Source organism: Mus musculus, chromosome 12, assembly GCF_000001635.26.
Source record: "Mus musculus strain C57BL/6J chromosome 12, GRCm38.p6 C57BL/6J".
In the NCBI taxonomy this organism is placed as follows: Eukaryota; Metazoa; Chordata; class Mammalia; order Rodentia; family Muridae; genus Mus; species Mus musculus.
Genome location: NC_000078.6, coordinates 18661717 through 18685439, shown reverse-complemented (window position 1 = coordinate 18685439; position 23723 = coordinate 18661717). Strand labels below are relative to the sequence as shown.

Here is a 23723-nt window from a genome sequence, read left to right as displayed (position 1 = left end):
ACAGAGAGACAGAGAGAGAGAGAGAGAGAGAGAGAGAGAGAGAGAGAGAGAGAGGGAGGGAGAGAAGTCTTTATAACTGGGCAGACATATCCATCCATCCTCTTATTCCCCATTATTTGAATAAGTGATCCTGAGCATGCTGGATGACATTAGCCAGGGCACAGGCCATGTTTGGTCCTGAGGGACTGTTTCTGTCCAATATCTAAAACACCTTCTAGCCAACAGAATAGGAGGGCTAATGGCCTTGCTGTTTGTGGAGCCCACTGAGTGGGGAAAGGCTGGCATGGACTCCTATCTGACTAAATTCTTGGCTGATCCTTACATTCAAAAACTTTCCCGATGTCTACCACTTACCTGCTTCATCCCCACACTCACTAGAGAGTGAACCATGAACAGGGTGCTTGTGGCAACACAGGAAACTCACAGACCTTGGTTTATTTGATCATTTTAATATGCCAGGTCAATGGAAAGGAAGGACAGAGCACACAGGAACACCTGTATTTGCAGGACAGAGGGCAGATGTCCACAGCCTTGGGCATGCATGTATCTCCTGTGTAATTAGGCAAATAAATACTTAAATACCACAGCACAGCCAGACTTGGGGGTGGGGGGAATCACAGGCCACAGGGGACCATGCTTTAAAGGCAGTCAGAGGCTTTAAATACAGGGACTGAACCTTCTCACTTTATACAAAACTTATATATTAAAAGTAAGGATACTGTAGTATATACATGCAAGCAGCTTTGGTCGGAGAAAATGAACAAGGGAGGTGGAGCCATGCACAGGAAGGGCTTGCCTATCTACTCTCCATCTTCTTCATCCTCACAAAGTCACCTGGGATCATAGAATAAGTCAGCTGGTCTCCGTAAGATACTGAAATGTCCTGTCTGGTGTCCTTAAGGGCCTCCAGGCCCTCTGTGGGCAGGGAAGAAGCCCTACAGCCCAGAACACTTGAAACCTTGGAAGGAACCAGTCTGGACTGGATGGGGAGGGACATCTATTGGATCAGACAGAGGAGGGAGCTGCATCCAGCCAGACCAGGTGAGTGTGATGTGCTGCCTGGACCCAGGTCCCGAGAGAGCAGAAGAAATCACGGAGAAAACCACTGTATCAAGCAAAGCTGAAGATGGCAGGTCAAGCCTGTGTTTCTCACAACTGTGTAAAAGCCCATTCCCCTCAGAACTGGCTAGCACTGCTGGGATCACACTGCAGCAACCGGACAATGGATGGGTCCCTCTTGGCACCTTTGTTGAATTCATCCAGGGACATTTTGCCTGAGGAATGGAAGAGGGAGACTTAGGATTAGCCAGTGCTCTGGTTAAAGTCGGGAACCCTCTGGAAAATGGACAATGTTCAGTCTCTTCTCTCTCTCTCTCTCTCCCTGTCTCTCTACCTCGGTCCCTCCCTCCCTCATTTCCTCCCTTTTGTTTTGTTTATTGAAACAAGGTTACTCTGTGTAACAGCCCTGGCTGTTCTAGAACTCACTTTTTAGACCAGGTTGCCTTGTACTCACAGAGAGCCTCCTGTCTTCTATGAACTCCCATTAAAGACATGTGCCACCATGTCTGACCAGAGGGTATTTTCTTAACAAGTGATTGATGGAGGAGGGCCCAGCCCAGTGTAGGTGGTACAACCCTGGTCTAGTGATTCTGAGTTCTATAAGAAAGAAGTCTGAGCAAGCCATGGGGAGCAAGCCAGTAAGTAGCAACCCTTTCATGGTCTCTGTATCAGCTCCTGCCTTCAGGTTGCTGCCCTGTTTGAGTCCTGCCCTCACTGCTTTTGATGATGAACTGTTATGTGGAAACTGTGAGTGAATAAACCCTTTCCTCCCCAAGTTGCTTGTGGCCATGGTGTGTCATCAGAGCAATGGAAACCCTAACTCAGACAACAGGGATGAAGCCTACAGCTCAGAGGGTCTACTGACATGCCCATGGTTATAGAGCCCTAGGAAGGGTGCAGGATGCAGGCTAGGTGTACCTGACCCTGAATTCTAGTCTCCCTCCCTCAATCAGAGCTGAATCAAGTGGGTTGGAAAAGGGCAGGCCTCCACAGGGCAGAGGGTATATCCCAAACACCTCTCTGCCATCAACAGTTTCACAGGCTCATATACTTCTCTCTCCCAACCCCCATCCCATCCCCTCTCCCAATCCCCACCTGCTCATTCCTGCCATGTTTCCTACCATCTTTGTTTGTGTCCATCTGTCTGAAGATCTTGTCTGTTCGCTTCTCGGGCATGGACTCGTCCTCAGGCATCTTCATCATGGAGGACACCATCTTGTAGATGGCCTGCAAAGGGGCATCTGTGAGTGTTCTCTGGAGGATGGAGGGTGGGTTATGGTCCTCGCTCTGCTAACCAAGGAGCATGGACAGGGCAGAGTCAGGACCCTTCTCTCATCAGACCAAGTTTCACAGACAAGGTACTGGGCAAAGGGAGCCAGGAAAGTTTAAGTGACGTTCAAGAGCACAGGATACAGCTAGGGCATGGAAGAATGGAGGGCTCCTTGGTTCTGAGTAGAGGGGAGGTTGTGGGGCAAAGTGTCTGTCTAAAAGGAGGTTCTTTGGTGGGGAGCTGGGAAATCCTGGAGGGAAGATAAAAGGGGAAACACATTGAGCCCTGCCCACACATGGGTCCTGAATCTGCAGATCCAACAACTACAGGTGGGAAATAGTCTAGAAAATGAAACTGGAGGTACACAGACAGTTTCTTGTTATTTCCCAAATAATACAAATTATTATTAACATCTATAGTCATTGTATTAGGCACTGTATATAACTACTTTACTTATTTTATGGATGTATGTAATTATTTATTTGGGGGAGGTGATCTCACGTGGAATTCAGAGGACAACTTGTGGAAGCTGGTTCTCTTTTCCTACCATGTGGGTCTTAGGGATCAAACCCAGGCTGCCAGGCTTGGTAGCAAGCACCTTTACCCACAGAGTCAGCTCACTGGACCAAATACAGAGATGGTTTAGAGCATGGAGCAGGAAGGATGCAGGGTGCACATAAGCATTGCTCCTGTGAAGAACTGACTGCTGAATCATCCTTTACTGTGTCTTTCTGATTTCTATAGGAAGCCCTATAGACAGCTAATGTGTGTGTATGTTATACATGTGTGTGCAGATGAACACCCATCTGTGCAGAGGCCAAAAAGCAATACCGGTGTTCACAGTATTCCCTTTTCTCTCTCACTGAACCCGGCCGGGGCCTACCATTTTAGCTAGGGTGCCTGCTCAGCAAGCTTCTGGGACTCACTTGTCCCCTAGTTCTAGGGATTCGGGCATGCTCAGCCACTCCTGACTTTTCTGTGGGTGTTGGGATCAGAACTCAGGTCCTCATGCTGGGTATCAAGTGTTCTTCCCCACTGAGCCATTTTCCCAGTTCTTGCTTTGACAATTCTTAATCACCTGTCTCAGATCTCATTAGAGGTTTGTTTTGTTTTGTTTTGTTTTGTTTTGTTTTCTTTTCTTTTCTTTTCTTTTAAAAAAAGACCCGTTTTATAGAATTGTGTGAATAAACCTGATGGATGAGCTCAGCTGGGACCTGATGTCCAGCAAGCAATCGATAGATGCTTGGCTTTTATCGTTACTCACTGCAAAGACATGCAGTCCTTTAGTACACCAGGTAGCAAGCGGGCAGAGGAATGACCTGGTGTATGGGGTCCGGGATGGGGGTCCTGGATCCCTGCACTCCCCATGCTCCAGGCCCTGTCAAGTGCAGGTACCTGCACTATCTCCAGCATTTCACTGCAGCTGATATAGCCATTGCTGTCTAGGTCAGACATGCTGAAGGCCCACTTCAGCTTCTGTTCCAGCTTGTCCCGAGAGGTCATGCTCAGAGCAATGATGAACACTCGGAAGTCGATGGTGCTGTTGCTGTTGGTGTCAAAGTTGTGGAAGACACGTTCAGCGACCTTGGAGGCATCTCTGTAGGGGAAAAAGTTGGCCTAGATCTTGAAATTGTCCACAGTCAGGTGGCCAGTGGGACAGTCATTTAGGAAACCCTTGTATCACTCCTGAAGCTCATGGTTGGTGAACTCCTTGTGTTTCCACAGATCCTGCAGCACCTAGGAAAGACAGAAAGAATATCTTTTTATGGCTAAATACAGTCTACTTGGAGCATGCATGCAGAATCGTGGTATACGGGGACAGGGAGAGGCAAGCTAAAATCAGTGGAATGAAGCTTTGTCAAATGTCCTGTAAGGGTTAAACAAGAGTCAGGTTCAAGACAAACCCCTCAGCTCATCAGCTTGGGGCAAAGGGATCTCATGGACCCAATCCTGACTCTTCGCTTTGAACAGCTAGTTCTTTTTCTTGTGGGGGACCCGGTGTGTGTGTTTGTTTCCTTGTCACAGATACATTTGCTGATGCTGCATAGTAAATAAATCTTGCCTGCATAGGCAGTTGTTAGTGGTTCACATTCTTACCTAATACAGCTGGGGTAAATTTAGAACTAGGTTGACTCCCATCCTGAGTGGTCTCAGGGATGATACCAGAGAACAGGAACATGGCTTTGGCCCTTCAAAGTTCAACTTCATTTGTCAGCAACCCTAATTTTATAAATGACATTCAAAAACCCAATTCTTACCCAGATTTCTGGTTAATCTGGGTAAGTAGGGTTTCATGGGGACCCAGGTATTAAAGCTTTGAAGCATGTTGACAGGAGGCTTCTAGACCCCCCAAGACCTCCCTATCCCCCTCCACATAATATTGGGAGAAGTTACCAGCACATACCATGCTGTTTTAACCCTAGAAGAGACACCTGGGAACCTTATGGGAATCCCCACTCTTTATTATGCCTATGAGATATTGTTCTGCCAGGGAGATCTAGAATTGCATCAATTGGTCGGTGAATGTCGATGTGAATGTTAACAGCTGAAACAGCCCCAATGGAAATTCAGGACTGTGCTTCATTGGCCAGCACACCCCACTGCAGTCTCCCACAAGGCCCAAGTGTGAGATCCTGCAGTGATTGGCCACTGGACGTTAATACTCGTTCACTTCGCTTCCTCAATTTTCGTTTCTTTCTTTCACAGTAACACACCTGCATAGCTCAGTTATTTTTGAAATGTGAAGAACTAGTGTGGGTGAGTCTCCTCTACCCAAGTCCCAAGGGAATCCACTCTGAACTGCTCAGAGGCTTATGAATTCTAAGCACTAGGTGCTAGGTCCTGTTAAGGAAGATGAGACATGCACTCAGTATTACCTGCTACCGCCCCTGTCTTCTTCACCTCTTTCCCAGGTTGTTAATGTTCTATGTACATATTTTATTTACTTATCTACAGGACTAGGAGATATTTAAAGTTCCTTGTCCAAAACAGACATATGGCTATTGCCTTTCAAAGCACACATTTACTTATCTAAACACATCCTCCCCTGTACAAACAACCAACTCAAATGTCCACAGTATCTTGATCAGAAATAATCATCAAGTCAGGTAGCCGGGTGTCACACATCTGTAATTCCAGAATCGGAGGGTGAGGGCAGCAGGATCAGGAGTTCAAGGTCATCTATGACTCTATAACAAGTTCGTTCATGGCCAGCCTGAGCTACATGAGAACCTGTCTAAAAAAGTTATATTAAAAGAAAGAGAACAGGAAGGCCAGTAGTAGTGCATGCCTTTAACCCCAGAACGCAGTGACAGTGCAGACAGATAGGAGTTCAAGGAAGGCTACCCTGGGCTACAGAGCAAGTTATAGGATAGCCAGGACTACACAGAGAAATCCTGGCTCTCTCTCAGAGACATACACACAAACACCCCCCCACACACACACACACAAACACACAGAGAGACAGACAGAGACAGAGAGAGACAGAGACAGAGAGACAGAGAGATATCTACAAATGGAAGTAGATTATGCACAAGGGCATGTGGCCATTGCTGCCATCTGTGAGAACTGGTCACATGGGTTTGTGAGTGGAGGCCTCCTGTGGAAGGACCTACTGGAAAGGTAAAGTTGACTGAAGTGGGGAATTGGCTGGATGGACAGGTATCTTGTAGGACCTTTTGTCATGTTTTCTTTTGTAATTTTGTTTATTTGTTTTCTGAGATAGGGTCTCATGTAGCTTAGGCTGGCTTCAAACTTACTATGTAGCTGAGGAAGACTTGCACCCTTACCTTCCTGCCTCCCCTGTCTAGCAGTCACAGGTGTGAGCCACAATGACTGGCTCATTTGCAGGTTTTTTATTTTGTTTGCTTGTTGTTTTTGAGGTTGTTGTTGTTGTTTTTATTTATTTATTTATTTATGTTTGGTTTTTGAGACAGGGTTTCTCTGTATAACCCTGGCTGTTCTGGAACTAACTTTGTAGACCAAGCTGGCCTTGAACTCAGAAATCCCCCTGACTCTGCCTCCCGAGTGCTGGGATTAAAGGTCATTTGCAGTTTTAAGTTGTCAAAATGTGTCCATGTGTTCTTTTCTTTTTTTCTCTTTCAAAGCTTTAAGAATATTTTCTTATATAGTATGTTACGAATGTTTTTCTTCTTATATAATACATTGTGAGGTTGCCTGGTACCTGCAGAGGCCTGAATAGTATGTCAGATCCCTGGAACTGGAGTTACAGAAGTTGTGAGCCAACATGTGGGTGTAGGGAACAGGACCTCTCTCCAGGTCTCAGTCCCCTTAGATTTTGTTTTCTACTCAAAGAAGAAGCATCCCCAAATCATAGTTGCCCAGCTTCTATCTCTTGACTGGTGGCATGTCTAAGAACCTCCAAGTTGATAGAACATTATAGGCTAAGTCCTGTCTGGGCGGGGCTTCAGGAACAAGAAATAGAGACAGAGCCTTGATGCTGGCACATGGCTCTAATCCCAGCAGTCAAAAGGCAGAGGCAGCCAGAAAACTTTGAGCTCCATGTGAGCCTGGTTTACAGAGAGCGGACCCTGTCTCGAAAACAAAAAACAAACAAACAAAAAAAAAACAACTGAAACACAGAACTAAGGTCCTGGAGGACCTGCATAGAAGGGTGCAGGCTCTCTTAAGTCCCCCGGTGATGGCTGACTGCCAGATCCTCTGTTTTCTTGCTACACTTACTTCCTACCTCACAGCCTTGCTTCTACCAAGGTTTAGGGTCCTCTTTCCTTATCACCTACAGCCTGGGCTTCAACCATGAGTCAGCCAACCTGTCCCTTGCTCACTGAACATTGAGCTTGACAGGGTGGCCAGTACTGGCTGGAAATACCCCCAGAAGCTACCTACATCCACCTCAGGACAGGAACACATAATACCAACTTCTCCATCCACAGAGAGTCTGCCGTGAGAGGACAAATGTGACTGCTGGTGGCTGAGGTGTCACCACAGGCCTAGGATAAGCATACAGTTGAAGAGCTAGCTGCTCTCCATGGAGCCCATGACCCATGGCTCTAATTCACACCCCAACACAGAGTAACACCATATCATGACTCTTTGGGAAGGGATAGAAATGCCCTAGTTTTATTGTAGGTAATTCATTTTGGAAACTCAATTAACCAGACACATGTAAAATTGAAGCCACCCTGGGAACACAGAAGTGGAGGTAAGAATAGGGTAGCCAACAGTGGGGGGGGGTGGTACACCTGGTGATGTTTGGTCCAAAGAATCCCTTAGTGGAGCAGGACAAGAGGTGCAAAAAAGAGATATCTGGGGATAATCCAGATAATTGATGGGGAAGGAAGGGAGGAAGGAAGGAAGGAAGAAGGAATGAAGGAAGAAGGGAAAAAGGGAGAAAGGAAGGAGGAAGGAGGCAATGAAGAAGGAAGAAGGAAGGAAGGAAGGAAGGAAGGAAGGAAGGAAGGAAGGAGGAAGGAGGAAGGAGGAAGGAGGCAATGAAGAAGGAAGGAAGAAGGGAGCTACATGGCTTCACCGGGTCTAGGTCTTTTCTCTCCAATACTAGTATTTGAGCAGGAGACACCCTCCCCCCAGAGCTTGGTCCAACCTGGCTTCTCTACCTTTCACCTCCTACCACCCCAAACTCTGCCCTCATTTCTGTGGTCTCCTGCTCATCTTGTTTCACAGTTTTTTCTCCTGCCTGAGGGCCTCCCGAGGGCCTGCCTCTGACAGTAACATCCTAGTAGCCATACATACAGCCTAGTTATACTGCCGGGAGGAGGCTGCAGTGCAGACAGCCTTGGAGGTGTTGGAGGAGAGGCTTCGTTTCCCTTATTTCCCATTCCTTTCCCAATGGCTTGACGATCTGCTCCTTACCAAATATTTCAGAGGAGGGAGCTCCAGAACACAGGGCTGTGCCTCTGCCCAGCCTTTGCCTCCTCCTTGGTATCAGGCTGCTAATTAGAATTCATGCTTTGCATTGGTTTAGGATATTCTTGCTGTTGTGGTTATAGTGTAAACACACACACACACACACACACGCCCTTGATCCTAAGATGTACTTGGGGATTGCAGGACTCTTCATAGGGGTTGACTAAAACTATCAGAAAGCACATATCTATATTATGATTTGTAACGATAACAAAACTTACAGTTATGAAGTAGCCAAAAAATAATATTTTGGTTGGGGTGACCATGACATGAGGAAGGGTATTAAAGGGTCACAGCATTAGAAGTTTGAGAACCAATAGTCCAAACTAAGTAAATCCTTAGGGTAAATGTCCTTGGGCCTGTTTAGAATACAATGGGTTAAATCCAACAGGCTGTGGACATTGTTCACCCCGTTTCTCTTTCCTCGTTCCATGTGCTTGTAGGAAAATCTCATATTATATATGAATGTCATCCTATTTCTTGGACAGCGCTGGGCAGTACCAAGGACTCTGGAGCTGATGCCACCACACAGGGATTCTATTCACAGCAGTTAGCATCCTATGGCATCCGGTGATCACGTTACTCACTGATACCAGGAGTGAGAGATAATATGTTGTCATCCCACAGTCCTCCTCAGATCTACAGACCTATCCTGCAGGGCTACCTTGTACCTCTCTGGAGAAGCCAGCTATAAGGTACCAGAAGCCTGAGTCCAGCCAGGGAGGCAGAAGGCTACAGTGAGAGAGGTACCCTCCTCTTCTGAGTGGGACAACAGCCAGCCACCCAGTGAGATCTATGGGAGGGAGACTAGAATGTTACTGCAATCTCAGCCTGCCATCTGAACCATAGATCCCATGTCAAGGTACTAGTCACTGCAAAACCATCCTGACTCCCAAGCCACATTCCAGGAGTGCACACTCCCAATTCCCCAGAGCCTCAATGACTGTTTAAAAAAAAAGGAAGCAGAGCCATTGAAATGACTCCCTGGGTAAAGGCACCAGGCCCTAAGCCTGGTGACTTGAGTTTAAGCCTGAGAACTCACGTGGTAGGAGGAGAGAACTGAATCCCAGAGGTTGTGTCCTCTGACCTACATTCACTGGATCACTTGCCCACCGCACACAAACTAATCCATATGCATAAAACTTAAGCAACAAAGTAAAAGTGCAATGTAAAAGGAGAAAGAGGGGCAGCTGACAAGGCTGCATGGAAAGCCCCACCCTGCACTGCCAGACCTCTCTCCCTCTGCTCTTTCCCAAGCCTGAGAGGCCCCACAGGAGTTACGGAACCAGAGGAGGTAGAGAAAAGAACAGGAAATCCCCAAGAACTTTTTTCTTAACAGAAACTGCTACTGTAACAGGAAGGGAGCCATGTGGGTGACTCTCCTCACTAAGCTAGGCTCATCTGGGTCATACCCACTCCAGTCACCCAGGAAGCTCCTACTCACACCCTGCAGCCTGTTCAGACACAAACATCCCACCACTCCTTGGGGGAGGATTTCTCAGACTCCATGGTCACTCTCCCCAACATCCCGAATGGCATTTCTGACCTTCTGTTAAGACTTACACTTTTGGGACATCATTACTGCGCGTTTCCCCTCTTTGGACCCTGGTAAGTCTGTTTCAGCCCCAGGGTCTCTGCATCTGCAGATCCTCCACCTCTCTGCCCTTCTTGCTGTCTGTTTCAGAGAGGGTCAGTCCTCAGGTATATGTGCTTTCTCTTGGAAGAGGCCTCTAGGATTAGCATCAATTCTCATCTACCTGCAGACTCTGGTCCTGTTTTGTTCAGAGCACTTCCTCAGACTAGGTACTGAATTCTTTCCGTTCCCTTCCCTTCCCTCCCCTCTCCTCCCCTCCCTTCCCTTCACTCCCCTCATCTCTCCTCCCCTCCCCTCCTCTCCCTTCCCTTCCCATCCCTTCCCTTCCCTTCCCTTCCCTTCCCTTCCCTTCCCTTCCCTTTTCATGTGTGTCTTTGTATGTGTGTGCAGGTATGTGTGTGTGTATGTTACACATTATATTGGTTAGAGTTTTACTGCTATGAACAGACACCATGAACATGGCAACTCTTACAAAGGACAACATTTAATTGGTGCTGGCTTACAGGTTCAGAGGTTCAGTCCATTATCATCAAGGAGGGAACATGGCATCATCCAGGCAGGCATGGCACAGGAGGAACTGAGAGTTCTATGACTTCATCTGAAAGCTACTAGCAGAATACTGACTTCCAGGCAGCTAGGATGAGGGTCTTAAAGCCCACACCCACAGTGACATGCCTACTCCCACAAGGCCACACATTCTCCAAAAGTGCCACACCTTCTAATATTGCCAATCACTTGGCTGAGCATAAACAAACCATCACACACACCCTCATAAACACACACATGAACCCTTATACACATAAACACAGGCATGCTTTCCCATGAAGGATATAGAGGTGGACATGAGAATGTTTTTCTTTCTTTTTGCTTTTCTTTACTCTGTACATCTCCCAAGACAGGGTTTCTCTGTGTAGCCCTGGCTATCCTGGAACTCACTCTGTAGACCAGGCTGGCCTCAAACTCACAGAGACCCACCTGCCTCTGCTTCACGAAAGTTGTGATTGAAGTTGTGTGCTGCCACTGCCCAGCTATCTTTTTCGTTTTAAAAAAGATTTTTAAATTTCTATTCACATGTATGTCTGTGTGTATGTATGCTTAGAGAGGTGGGAAGAAGTCAGGGCTCTGGAAATGAAGTTACTGGTGGCTCACAGAGCCAGATATGGGTGCTGTGAACTGAATTCAGGTCCTCTGAAACAGTAGCAGTTGTTTGTAAGCACAGAGCCAGGTCTATAGGCCTCAGAGTCCTGCCCCTGTTTTTGAGTCAGGGCCTCTCTCTGAACCCAGAGAGTACTATTCACCATGTTGTCTAGACTAGCCAGCCAGAACGACCCTAGGATTGGTTCCTGTTGTCTCTATCCCACAATGACAGGGTCACAGCAAACAAGGACATATGTGGCGCTTTACACGGGTGATGGGGATCTGAACCCAGGTCCTTATGCAGGGAGCACTCCATCTCTCAGACTGCGGGGTCCTGCATTTCTGTATGTAATAGTTTGCCACCGTGAACCCCCACAGTGGCCCAAAACAAGGCAGAGTTCACACACTGTTTATAACTGTGAATCGGGGCTGCATGACATTTCAAAGGCTCTGCGTGAGACCCAAGAGACTCTTCCTATCCTGAAGGCTCAAACACTTTGTGACCTCCAGGGTTAGGGACTCAGGAAGGAATGTGAGGAATGTGGGTGAATTAGTCTTCTAGAAAGCTCCATTCTGGCACAATAGTGACAGTAGAATAGACACTCAGGAATGTGTCACACTAGGGGTGTTCACTTGCCAGATGCTGATGTCCCTCCTTTTGGACAGCAATCCAGCTATGGGGTCCCAAGTAAGGCTTCTTGTTGCTTCCCAAGAGGTCATTATCATCAAAGATGCTCATCACCAGACCAGACCTTTTACAGGCCCCTGCTTCTGTATGGGACCAGCAGGACATCTGGGCAGCTAGTTCCCAGCAGTGGAGGAGGGGAAAGCAAAAAGCAATGTGTGGGTGTGTGCCAGGGCCAGAGCTAAGGAGAACTCACTGTCCTGCAGCACACAACAGCTGCCCAATGAGGAAGTGATAGTATCCCCACAGGGACAGAGGTCGGCCAGGTAACATGGAGCACAACCAAGATGACCAACCCAAGCAGATTAGGAACTGGCAATGGGGATAGCTGGAAAGACATGAAAGGCAGGGCAGATCCAGGCCCTCACTTTCCTTACCTAATGTCCAGCTTTATAGAAACCTTAGGGAATTAGCAAGTCCAAATATCAGGATACAATCAATGCTCAACTGCACAGTAGAAGCTCAAGGCTGAACCAGAGGAACAGACACCTGTGTTATACAAACAGTCTTCTTCCTGTGGGCTGAGTCCACACCCTGTGGTTTTGAGACAGGGTCTCATGTATCCCAGGCTGGACACTGAACTCATTATGTAAAGGACGATGACCTTGAACTCTTGATCATCCTGCCTCGATTTCCCAAGGATTGGGGTTAGAGCCATCCACCACCACATGCATTTTGTGGTGCACTTAGGGATAGACTTTAGACTTCTGTGAATCTTAGGCAAGCATTCTACCAACATTCATAGCCAACTCCAGCCTATCCTCCCTCCTCTCCCTCCCCCTCCCGTTTTCATGTGACAGTCTTTTTTTTTTTTTGAAACAAGGTTTATCTGTGTAGCCCTGGCTGTCCTGAAACTCGCTCTGTAGACCAGGCTGGCTTGGAACTCACACAGATCCATCTACCTCTGCCTCATGAGTACTGGGATTAAAGGAGAACCTTACCACCATCTGGCTATGATAGTCTTTCTATGCAGCCCAGGCCAGCCTTGAACTCAAGACACTCCTCAGTCTGCTGAAATTACTGGAGCACAGCACACCTTAAGTGCTCTTTTGTAGGATATGTAAGACATTGCTGCAAGAAGGAGAGGGCAGTGGTAGATGCCCTCTACAATCCATTCCCCAGTCCCTCTACAGATGGACATCTTGTGCAATCAGTCCGGGTGAGATTGAGTCAGAATAGGCTTCTCTGCCTTGCTGCTCAGCACTCAGGCTCAGGTTGGCACGTTGTCTCAGGCTGGATCCAGCAGGTTCTTTGGGGTCCCTGAGCCAGCTATGGAATGACTCACACATGGGCTCCTGATTGGCTGGGATGACAGTTCATATCAACTGTGTTTTGATGCTGCAGGCCAAAAAGCCAGCAATGGCCTTTCCGCAGTAGCCAGGGGAATGGCACAGGGCCTCTAGGACTGGTTCTCCATGGTCAATGACTCAGGCTAACCTGGCCAGTGGCCAGCACCCAACACTCCTGGGAGGGTCCAGCAGTAACCCAGGGGTGCTGAGCCAGGACTAGGATAGAGCAGGGTAGAATATCTCTCATTGCTCCTGACTGAGCCTATGTGTGTCCCTCTCTAAAAGAAGCTGCAGTTTACTGTGTCAGGCTGCAATGGGACATGCAGATTTGGTGGACCCTGGGTCAATCCCTGCCTACAGCCTTCCCTTCTACCCATATGTTCTTGCTACCTTGATTTCTCTGAGTCCTGTCTCCTTAGCTGTAAACCAAGAGTGAAGGTCCCTGTGTGTGGAGTTTACAGCCAATTTCTATGAAAGGAAGGGAAACAGAAGCTATGAGGAGACAGAGACAAACTGAACCACCAGGCAAATGCTCAGTGGGGACATTGGAGGACTTTTACTGTGAAAGACCACAGGCTTCCTCAATGAGCTCCATCTGAGTACAGCACCCTGTGAGGAAGGAAGCCACCAACCTGAAAAGCTTCTCTTGCAGGTCACACCGAGTGCAGTGGCATTAAAAATTATGTTCTGTGCTGGTAAAGAGCCTGGGATCACTGTGATCTGGAAGCATCCCTGGGTAGGGCCAGTGACTTCCTAACTCCTGTACTTCAAAGAGGAAATGTGGGGAGGGAAGGAAGGATGTAGCCAGGAAAACATCAGGGCAGGGACCGCAGAGGCTCCTGTTGCTGAGGGGCAGGTCTAGTACAGGGGCACAAGCACCAAGGGCTTGCTAGACACAGGGGTGGGGTTTCAGGTGGAGGAAGGCCCCTTCTCTCATGTCAGCAGGTATCCTGGGAAGTCCATGCCTACTACTTGGGAATAGGATTGTGAGGGTTAGGGACCCTCAGGCAGTGGCTCACACTTCATGCCATACACGTCGCCAAGTTTACAGACACACACACACACACACCCCAACACCCCTCCCCCAACACAGAGATGTGTTACCTCACTGACTACACAGAGGCTCCCATCCCTCCTGGCTCCAGTGATAGCCCAGGAGGAAAAGCGGTCAGAAGAAGGAATCCTCAGAGCACCACACAGGACTCCAGAAGATATCCCCCTTAGAACTCGCTATTCTTACACACAGGAATACGAGTCCTTTGCTATTCTTACACACAGGAATACGAGTCCTTTGCTCATTCATTCATCCAGCCACCTTTACCAAGTATGCATGGACTTGGCCTGAAGATGTGCTGAGCGAATGACCCTAACCTTGGACAGATGGAGAAGATACTGACTGGTGGACTGGAAAGATGGATGCTCAGAGGACGCCTCAGTGTGCTCAGAGGTGAGTCACTATGGCACAGAGAGAGCAGGAACATGTGGGGAAATTTGGGAGGGAGGGAACAGGTCATTATCTACAACCGCAGAGCTGTCACTCAGTACAAGTTGAGCTCTGAACTGCAGGCTGTGATTGATTGCACCCCCATCAGCCTGACCCATCTTCCCATCCTCTTTGGCCATGAATATCTCCACTGCTTCTGTCTCCATCCCTATGGCTGCCACTGGGCCTTTGCTCTCACACCTTCTTCAGGCTCTCTCCATGCTCACATTTCTTAGCCTTGCGGAATACTTGGTTGAAAAGGGAAGCCTCTACACACAACCTTCTAAGCCTAACCTCTCTCCAGCTTTACATTTTTCCAATATTATAATGAGTTCAAGGCCCAGGCTTTAACTTTGCTTTTCTTTGCCATTAGAAGCCAGAGCCCCCTAGCTCACTGGGGATAGGGTATATTCTTTTTTTTTTTTTTGAGTTTAATTTTTTTTATTACATATTTTCCTCAATTACATTTCCAATGCTATTCCAAAAGTCCCCCACACCCTCCCCCCCACTCCCCTACCCACCCATTCCCATTTTTTGGCACTGGCGTTCCCCTGTACCGGGGCATATAAAGATTACCTGACCAATGGGGCTCTCTTTCCAGTGATGGCCAACTAGGCCATCTTTTGATACATATGCAGCTAGAGTCAAGAGCTCTGGGATACTGGTTAGTTCATAATGTTGTTCCACCAATAGGGTTGCAGATCTCTTTAGCTCCTTGGATACTTTCTCTAGCTCCTCCATTGGGGACCCTGTGATCCATCCAATAGTTGACTGTGAGCATCCACTTCAGTGTTTGCTAGGCCCTGGCCTAGTCTCACAAGGGACAGCTATATCACGGTCCTTGCAACAAAGGCTTGCTAGTGTATGCAATGGTGTCATCGTTTGGAGGCTAATTATGAGATGGATCCCTGGATATGGCAGTCTCTAGATGGTCCATCCTTTTGTCGCAGCTCCAAACTTTGTCTCTGTAACTCCTTCCATGGGTGATTGTTTCCAATTCTAAGAAGGAGCACAGTGTCCACACTTTGGTCTTCGTTCTTCTTCAGTTTCATGTGTTTTGCATCTTGTACCTTATATCTGGCTATACTAAGTTTCTGGGCTAATATCCACTTATCAGTGAGTACATTTCATTTGAGTTCTTTTGTGATTGGGTTACCTCACTCAGGATGATGCCCTCCAGGTCCAACCATTTGCCTAGGAATTTCAGAAATTCATTCTTTTTAATAGCTGAGTAGTACTCCATTGTGTACATGTACCACATTTTTTGTATCCACTCCTTTGTTGAGGGGCATCTGGGTTTTTCCAGCTTCTGGCGATTATAAATAAGGCTGCTATGAACATAGTGGAGCATGTGTCCTTCTTACCGGTTGGGACATCTTCTGGATATATGCCCAGGAGAGGTATTGCGGGATCCTCCGGTTGTACTATGTCCAATTTCCTGAGGAACCACCAGACTGATTTCCAGAGTGGTTGTACAAGTTTGCAATCCCACCAACAATGGAGGAGTGTTCCTCTTTCTCCACATCCTCGCCAGCATCTGCTGTCACCTGAATTTTTGATCTTAGCCATTCTGACTGGTGTGAGATGGAATCTCAGGGTTGTTTTGATTTGCATTTCTCTGATGATAAAGGATGTTGAACATTTTTTCAGGTGTTTCTCAGCCTTTCGGTATTCCTCGGGTGAGAATTCTTTGTTCAACTCTGAGCCCCATCTTTTAAGGGGGTTATTTGATTTTCTGGAGTCCACCCTCTTGAGTTCTTTATATATATTGGATATTAGTCCCCTATCTGATTTAAGATAGGTAAAGATCCTTTCCCAATCTGTTGGTGGTCTTTTTGTCTTATTGACGGTGTCTTTTGCATTGCAGAAGCTTTGCAGTTTCACGAGGTCCCATTTGTCAATCCTTGATCTTACAGCACAAGCCATTGCTGTTCTATTCAGGATTTTTTTCCTTGTGCCTATATCTTTGAGACTTTTCCCCACTTTCTCCTCTATAAGTTTCAGTGTCTCTGGTTTTATGTGAAGTTCCTTGATCCACTTAGATTTGACCTTAGTACAAGGAGAGAGGAATGGGTCGATTCGCATTCTTCTACATGATAACAACCAGTTGTGCCAGCACCATTTGTTGAAAATGCTGTCTTACTTCCACTGGATGGTTTTAGTTCCCTTGTCGAAGATCAAGTGACCATAGGTGTGTGGGTTCATTTCTGGGTCTTCAATTCTATTCCATTGGTCTACTTGTCTGTCACTATACCAGTACCATGCAGTTTTTATAACAATTGCTCTTTAGTAAAGCTTTAGGTCAGGCATGGTGATTCCACCAGAGGTACTTTTATCCTTGAGAAGAGCTTTTGCTATCCTAGGTTTTTTGTTATTCCAGATGTATTTGCAGATTGCTCTTTCTAATTCATTGAAGAATTGAGTTGGAATTTTGATGGGGATTGCATTGAATCTGTAGATTGCTTTTGGCTAGATAGCCATTTTTTACAAAGTTGATCCTGCGAATCCATGAGCATGGGAGATCTTTCCATCTTCTGAGATCTTCTTTAATTTCTTTCTTCAGGGACTTGAAGTTTTTATCATACAGATCTTTCACTTCCTTAGTTAGAGTCACGCCAAGATATTTTATATTATTTGTGACTATTGAGAAGGGTGTTGTTTCCCTAATTTCTTTCTCAGCCTGTTTATTCTTTATGTAGAGAAAGGCCATTGACTTTTTTGAGTTAATTTTATATCCAGCTACTTCACCGAAGCTGCTTATCAGGTTTAGGAGTTCTCTGGTGGAATTTTTAGGGTCACTTATATATACTATCATATCATCTGCAAAAAGTGATATTTTGACTTCATTTTTCCAATTTGTATCCCCTTGATCTCCTTTTGTTGTCTAATTGCTCTGGCTAGGACTTCAAGTATTATGTTGAAGAGGTAGGGAGAAAGTGGGCAGCCTTGTCTGGTCCCTGATTTTAGTGGGATTGCTTCAAGCTTCTCACAATTTACTTTAATGTCGGCTACTGGTTTGCTGTAGATTGCTTTTATCATGTTTAGGTATGGGCCTTGAATTCCTGATCTTTCCAAGACTTTTATAATGAATGAGTGTTGGATCTTGTCAAATGCTTTTTCTGCATCTAACGAGATGATCATGTGGTTTTTGTCTTTGAGTTTGTTTATATAATGGATTACATTGATGGATTTTCGTATATTAAACCATCCCAGCATCCCTGGAATAAAACCTACTTGATCAGGATGGATGATTGCTTTAATGTGTTCTTGGATTCGGTTCGAGAGAATTTTATTGAGGATTTTTGCACCGATATTCATAAGGGAAATTGGTCTGAAGTTCTCTATCTTTGTTGGATCTTTCTGTGGTTTAGGTATCAGAGTAATTGTGGCTTCATAGAATGAGCTGGGTAGAGTTCCCTCTACTTCCATTTTGTGGAATAGTTTGTGCAGAACTGGGATTAGATTTTCTTTGAAGGTCTGGTAGAACTCTGCACTAAACCCATCTGGTCCTGGCCTTTTTTTGGCTGGGAGACTATTAAAGATTGCTTCTATTTCTTTAGGGGATATGGGACTGTTTAGATCGTTAACTTGATCCTGATTTAACTTTGGTGCCTGGTATCTGTCTAGAAATTTGTCCATTTCATCCAGGTTTTTCATTTTTGTGGAGTATAGCCTTTTGTAGAAGGATCTGATGGTGCCTTGGATTTCTTCAGGATCTGTTGTTATATCTCCCTTTTCATTTCTGATTTTGTTAATTAGGATTTTGTCCCTGTGCCCGCTAGTGCTTATAGCTAAGGGTTTATCTATCTTGTTGATTTTCTCAAAGAACCAACTCCTCGTTTGGTTAATTCTTTGAATAGTTCTTCTTATTTCCACTTGGTTGGTTTCACCCCTGAGTTTGATTATTTCCTGCCGTCTACTCCTCTTGGGTGAATTTGCTTCCCTTTTTTTCTAGAGCTTTTAGATGTGTTGTCAAGCTGCTAGTATGTGCTCTCTCCCGTTTCTTCTTGGAGGCACTCAGAGCTATGAGTTTCCCTCTTAGAAATGCTTTCATTGTGTCCCATAGGTTTGGGTATGTTGTGGCTTCATTTTCATTAAACTCTAAAAAGTCTTTAATTTCTTTCTTTATTCCTTCCTTGACCAAGGTATCATTGAGACGAGTGTTGTTCAGTTTCCACGTGAATGTTGTCTTTCCATTATTTGTGTTGTTATTGAAGATCAGCCTTAGGCCATGGTGGTCTGATAGGATACATGGGACAATTTCAATATTTTTGTATCTGTTGAGGCCTGTTTTGTGACCAATTATATGGTCAATTTTGGAGAAGGTCCCATGAGGTGCTGAGAAGAAGGTATATCCTTTTGTTTTAGTATAAAATGTTCTGTAGATATCTGGTAGATCCATTTGTTTCATAACTTCTGTTAGTTTCACTGTGTCCCTGTTTAGTTTCTGTTTCCACGATCTGTCCATTGATGAAAGTGGTGTGTTGAAGTCTCCCACTATTATTGTGTGAGGTGCAATGTGTGCTTTGAGCTTTACTAAAGTGTCTTTAATGAATGTGGCTGCCCTTGCATTTGGAGCTTAGATATTCAGAATTGAGAGTTCCTCTTGGAGGATTTTACCTTTGATGAGTATGAAGTGTCCCTCCTTGTCTTTTTTGATAACTTTGGGTTGGAAGTCGATTTTATCCGATATTAGAATGGCTACTCCAGCCTGTTTCTTCAGACCATTTGCTTGGAAAATTGTTTTCCAGCCTTTCACTCTGAGGTAGTGTCTGTCTTTTTCCCTGAGATGGGTTTCCTGTAAGCAGCAGAATGTTGGGTCCTGTTTGTGTAGTCAGTCTGTTAGTCTATGTCTTTTTATTGGGGAATTGAATCCATTGATATTAAGAGATATTAAGGAAAAGTAATTGTTCCTTCCTTTTATTTTTGTTGTTACAGTTGGCATTCTGTTCTTGTGGCTGTCTTCTTTTTGGTTTGTTGAGGGATTACTTTCTTGCTTGTTCTAGGGCGTGATTTCCGTCCTTGTATTGCTTCTTTTCTGTTATTATCCTTTGTAGGGCTGGATTCGTGGAAAGATAATGTGTGAATTTGGTTTTGTCGTGGAATACTTTGGTTTCTCCATCTATGGTAATTGAGAGTTTGGCCGGGTATAGTAGCCTGGGCTGGAATTTGTGTTCTCTTAGTGTCTGTATAACATCTGTCCAGGCTCTTCTGGCTTTCATAGTCTCTGGTGAAAAGTCTGGTATAATTCTGATAGGTCAGCCTTTATATGTTACTTGACCTTTCTCCCTTACTGCTTTTAATATTCTCTCCTTATTTAGTGCAGTTGTTGTTCTGATTATTATGTGTCGGGAGGAATTTCTTTTCTGGTCCAGTCTATTTGGAGTTCTGTAGACTTCTTGTATGTTCATGGGCATGTCATTCTTTAGGTTTGGGAAGTTTTCTTCTATAATTTTGTTGAAGATATTGGCCGGCCCTTTAAGTTGAAAATCTTCATTCTCATCAACTCCTATTATCTGTAGGTTTGGTCTTCTCATTGTGTCCTGGATTTCCTGGATGTTTTGATTTAGGATCTTTTTGCGTTTTGTATTATCTTTGATTGTTGTGCCGATGTTCTCTATGGAATCTTCTGCACCTGAGATTCTCTCTTCCATCTCCTGTATTCTGTTGCTGATGCTCGCGTCTATGGTTACAGATTTCTTTCCTAGGGTTTCTATCTCCAGTAGTGCCTCGCTTTGGATTTTCTTTATTGTGTATACTTCCCTTTTTAGGTCTAGTATGGTTTTGTTCATTTCCATCACCTGTTTGGATGTGTTTTCCTGTTTTTCTATAAGGACTTCTACCTGTTTGGTTGTGTTTTCCTTTTTTTCTTTAAGGACTTGTAACTCTTTAGCAGTGTTCTCCTGTATTTCTTTATGTGAGTTATTAAAGTCCTTCTTGATGTCTTCTACCATCATCTTGAGATATGCTTTTAAATTCGGGTCTAGATTTTCGGTTGTGTTGGGGCGCCCAGGACTAGGTGGCGTGGGAGTGCTGTGTTCTGATGATGGTGAGCAGTCTTGATTTCTGTTACTAGGATTCTTACGTTTGCCTTTTGCCATCTTGTATTCTCCGGAGTTAGTTGTTATACTGTCTCTACTTGGAGCTTGTTCCACAGGTGATTATGTTAGCCTCTATCAGCAGACCTGGGAGACTAGCTCTATCCTTAGTTTCAGTGGTCAGAGTACTCTCTGCATGCAAGCTCTCCTCTTGCAGGGATGGTGCCCAGATATCTGGTGTTTGAACCTGTCTCCTGGCAGAAGTTGTGTTCTACCTACCAGAGGACTTAGGATCCCATGGCGGATCCTGTGTGGGTCCTTGTGGGTGTCCGGAGACTCCCCCGGGCCAGGGACCACGGTGCTGCAGTGGGCCAGCCGGAAGGGACTTGAGCCCCGTATCAGGCCGGGTTACCTGCTTCCTTTATTAATGCAGTCTCAGGTCCTGCACGATTGGATTGGAGCAGGCGCTGTGTTCCACTCACCAGAGGTCTTAGGATCCCGTGGCAGATCCTGTGTGGGTCTTTGTGGGTGTCCAGAGACTCCCCCGGGCCAGGGAACACAGTGCTGCAGTGGGCCAGCCAGAAGGCGAGTATATTCTTAATACATGCTGAGCACAGCCATACTGCCTGCCAAGGTAGACAGCTGGCAGCAAGGCTGTGCCCCAGACTTGCACATGCTTTCAACCACAGGCAGGTGGGTGGGAATGGAGGAGGTGCCCATCTTCAGAGGGATCTTTCTACTGATCATCCTCTGACTTCTGACACCATAGCAAAGTTCTGACATAAGATTAAGAATTATCTGACCCAGACTCTCCTCATTCAGTGCTGAGGTGTGTTTGGCTATAGAGGAGTCACTGGGTGTACACCAAAGCATCCAAGGGCCTCAGGATGAGAAGAGACACTATAGGCTAGAACTTGTACTCCTCTGACCTCTTTCTCTGCTCCAGCTTCAGTTTCCAGGCATGACTGGACCCTACCATGCACTTGTGCACTTATAGCATCTGGATTCGAGGACCCAAGGGCCTGGAGGCATGTATGCAGGTGACATTCAGTCATATAGACTCAGGAACTGCTCTCTTTAGCCCCAGGAGTGCACACCATATTCCATTGTGTCTATTTTCGATTGAGGGGACCCAAAGACCCTCTTTCCAAAGACAAGGGCCTCTTTCTAGGTATCTCCTTCAGACTCACTGACAACCTGGACAGAGTGTCTATGGAATGTGGGGGAGTGAAGAAAAAGGCAGCAGGATATATCCTCTCCCTCCAGAAGATGAAGGCGAAAGGAACTCCACCCACAGGATGTCCTGAGGACACCCTGTGCCATGAAAATCCCTCGATGAATGCTGTAGGAACTAGGGTGTCTGGGGGCTGGGGGTAGGTGTAAGGGAGACCCAGCCACCCCCAGGTCTGCTGGCAACTGCTGGTCTAATCTCTGGGGAACTAGCTGCATTTATCAGAGCCAGGGACAGAAGTACTGCTTGACATTTGCCTCTTCATGTTGCAGACCTCTTGAGATAGCAGCCATTGGGATTAAAAAGAACCATGACACATGCACAATCTCTGAAACAATGGTGGTGATGCTGGCCTCATGGTTAAGTATGCCTGGCTCATCTTTGTACTTACAGGGTTCTTCTTACCTCTCAGCCTCAGTTTCCTGACCTGTCCTCTGAGATCACTGAAGAGACAGTCCCCACAGTCTCTGCAAATGGCACCCCTTTCACCCATAGCTCTAATGCTCTGCAGGCCTTTTGGCCTCAGGTTGACTTTTCCAGGACCAAGTGGAGGCCAAGGCAGAGCAGGGATCAGAACCACTGGGGGATGATGCACAGGCTCGACAAGCTGCTAGACCATGCCCGTGAAAAAGAAGACCACAGGTTACATAGGGCACTGGCACCTGGGTGAGCTCACAACATCCCTTCACTTGCCCCAAGTACCCAAACAAATCTGACTGTGTGTGTGTTTACATGAGTATGCACGTGTGTACCATGTGTGCATTTGTGTATCCATGTTCTCTGTGTGTGTCTGTCTGTTTGTGTGTGTGTGTGTGTGTGTGTGTGTGTGTGTGTGTGTGTGTGCATATAATTCCTATGATCCCCCATTAACAGAAGCCTGGTGAGATACTGGTCACCCTCAGCTGGAATAACATTGTCACAAAGCAAGTGTGGGTGATGGTCATAGCCATGGCTCTCTGGACTCAGAATATTAATTATAACTCAACTGGTGACTGGGCTATCCAGATGCAGCTGTGTGTGGCTCCAGGACCTTTTTTCCTTCTGGTCATTTGGATGCTTGATGGAGCATCCTGGCTGGGCTTGGAAAGGCTCATAGGAGCACCCAAGGTCCTGCTCTGGACCTTATTGGGGCTGACCCCAGCCATGCCTTTCTCTCAAAGCCCATATTGTCCAGACATGCTTCCCTGGCTCAGAAAATGGCACATAGAAAATATACACATGGAGTAAAAATATATCCCAACTCAGACAGCACACAAGCCCTCACCAATCTGGGCAAAGAAACACACAGTCAGCACCATGAATAAACCTTAGGTCCCCTGTAGAGCCAGCTCTGAAGACCATTTCTTTCCTCCCTGTCTGCTCCCCACAGGGGGACTGGAGGCCTATTCCCAGTGAACAGTATTATGGGACTGTTCCTGAATAGTCTTATACCTCACTCAAAGCTGTCATTGTCCACTGAGATCCTCAGGACAGACCAATGAGGGAGGCCCAGTGTTACCTCCATTTCCTTGAGAGGGAAAATGGGGCTCACAAAGAGGCTAGTAATTGATTCAAGAGCTAAGTGGCAGTCAGAATGGGACAGGAAAGTCCTGTCACCTGAGCACAACTTCTCTTCCTAGGCTACAGCACTGTCTCAGTTTCCCCTTATGGTGCAGAGTCTCTCCATTGACAGCAATGATCATACTTGCAATGTTCTTACTGAACCAAGCCATGGTTTGCCCCAGAGTCTGTTTTAAAGAGCGGAGGACCTAGGACTTCCCTTGCTCTGCACACTGGGGGGAGATGTAGGGACTGTGTGTCTGCCCTCCTCCCACACATCCAGGTTGACTGGACACCATGAAGTCAAGAGGGCATCATTACCTTGCATCAGTCCCTAGCCAGAAGCTATAAACAAAGCAGGCACTCAATACTCAGTGCTTTACAAAGGACTACCCCTGAATTCAGACTCAGACCAAAAATACAAGATCTGGACTAGAAAAGCCATGTACTTCCCTAACGGATATGTGCACATTAGGTTGGGAATATGCACGTTA

General features: G+C 46.2%; 1 pseudogene; it reads right to left on the bottom strand.

The window, feature by feature from the left end:
- Positions 1-415: 415 nt before the first annotated feature.
- Positions 416-14588, bottom strand: Gm9237 (annotated as a pseudogene).
- Between the last annotated feature and the right edge of the window lie 9135 nt (positions 14589-23723).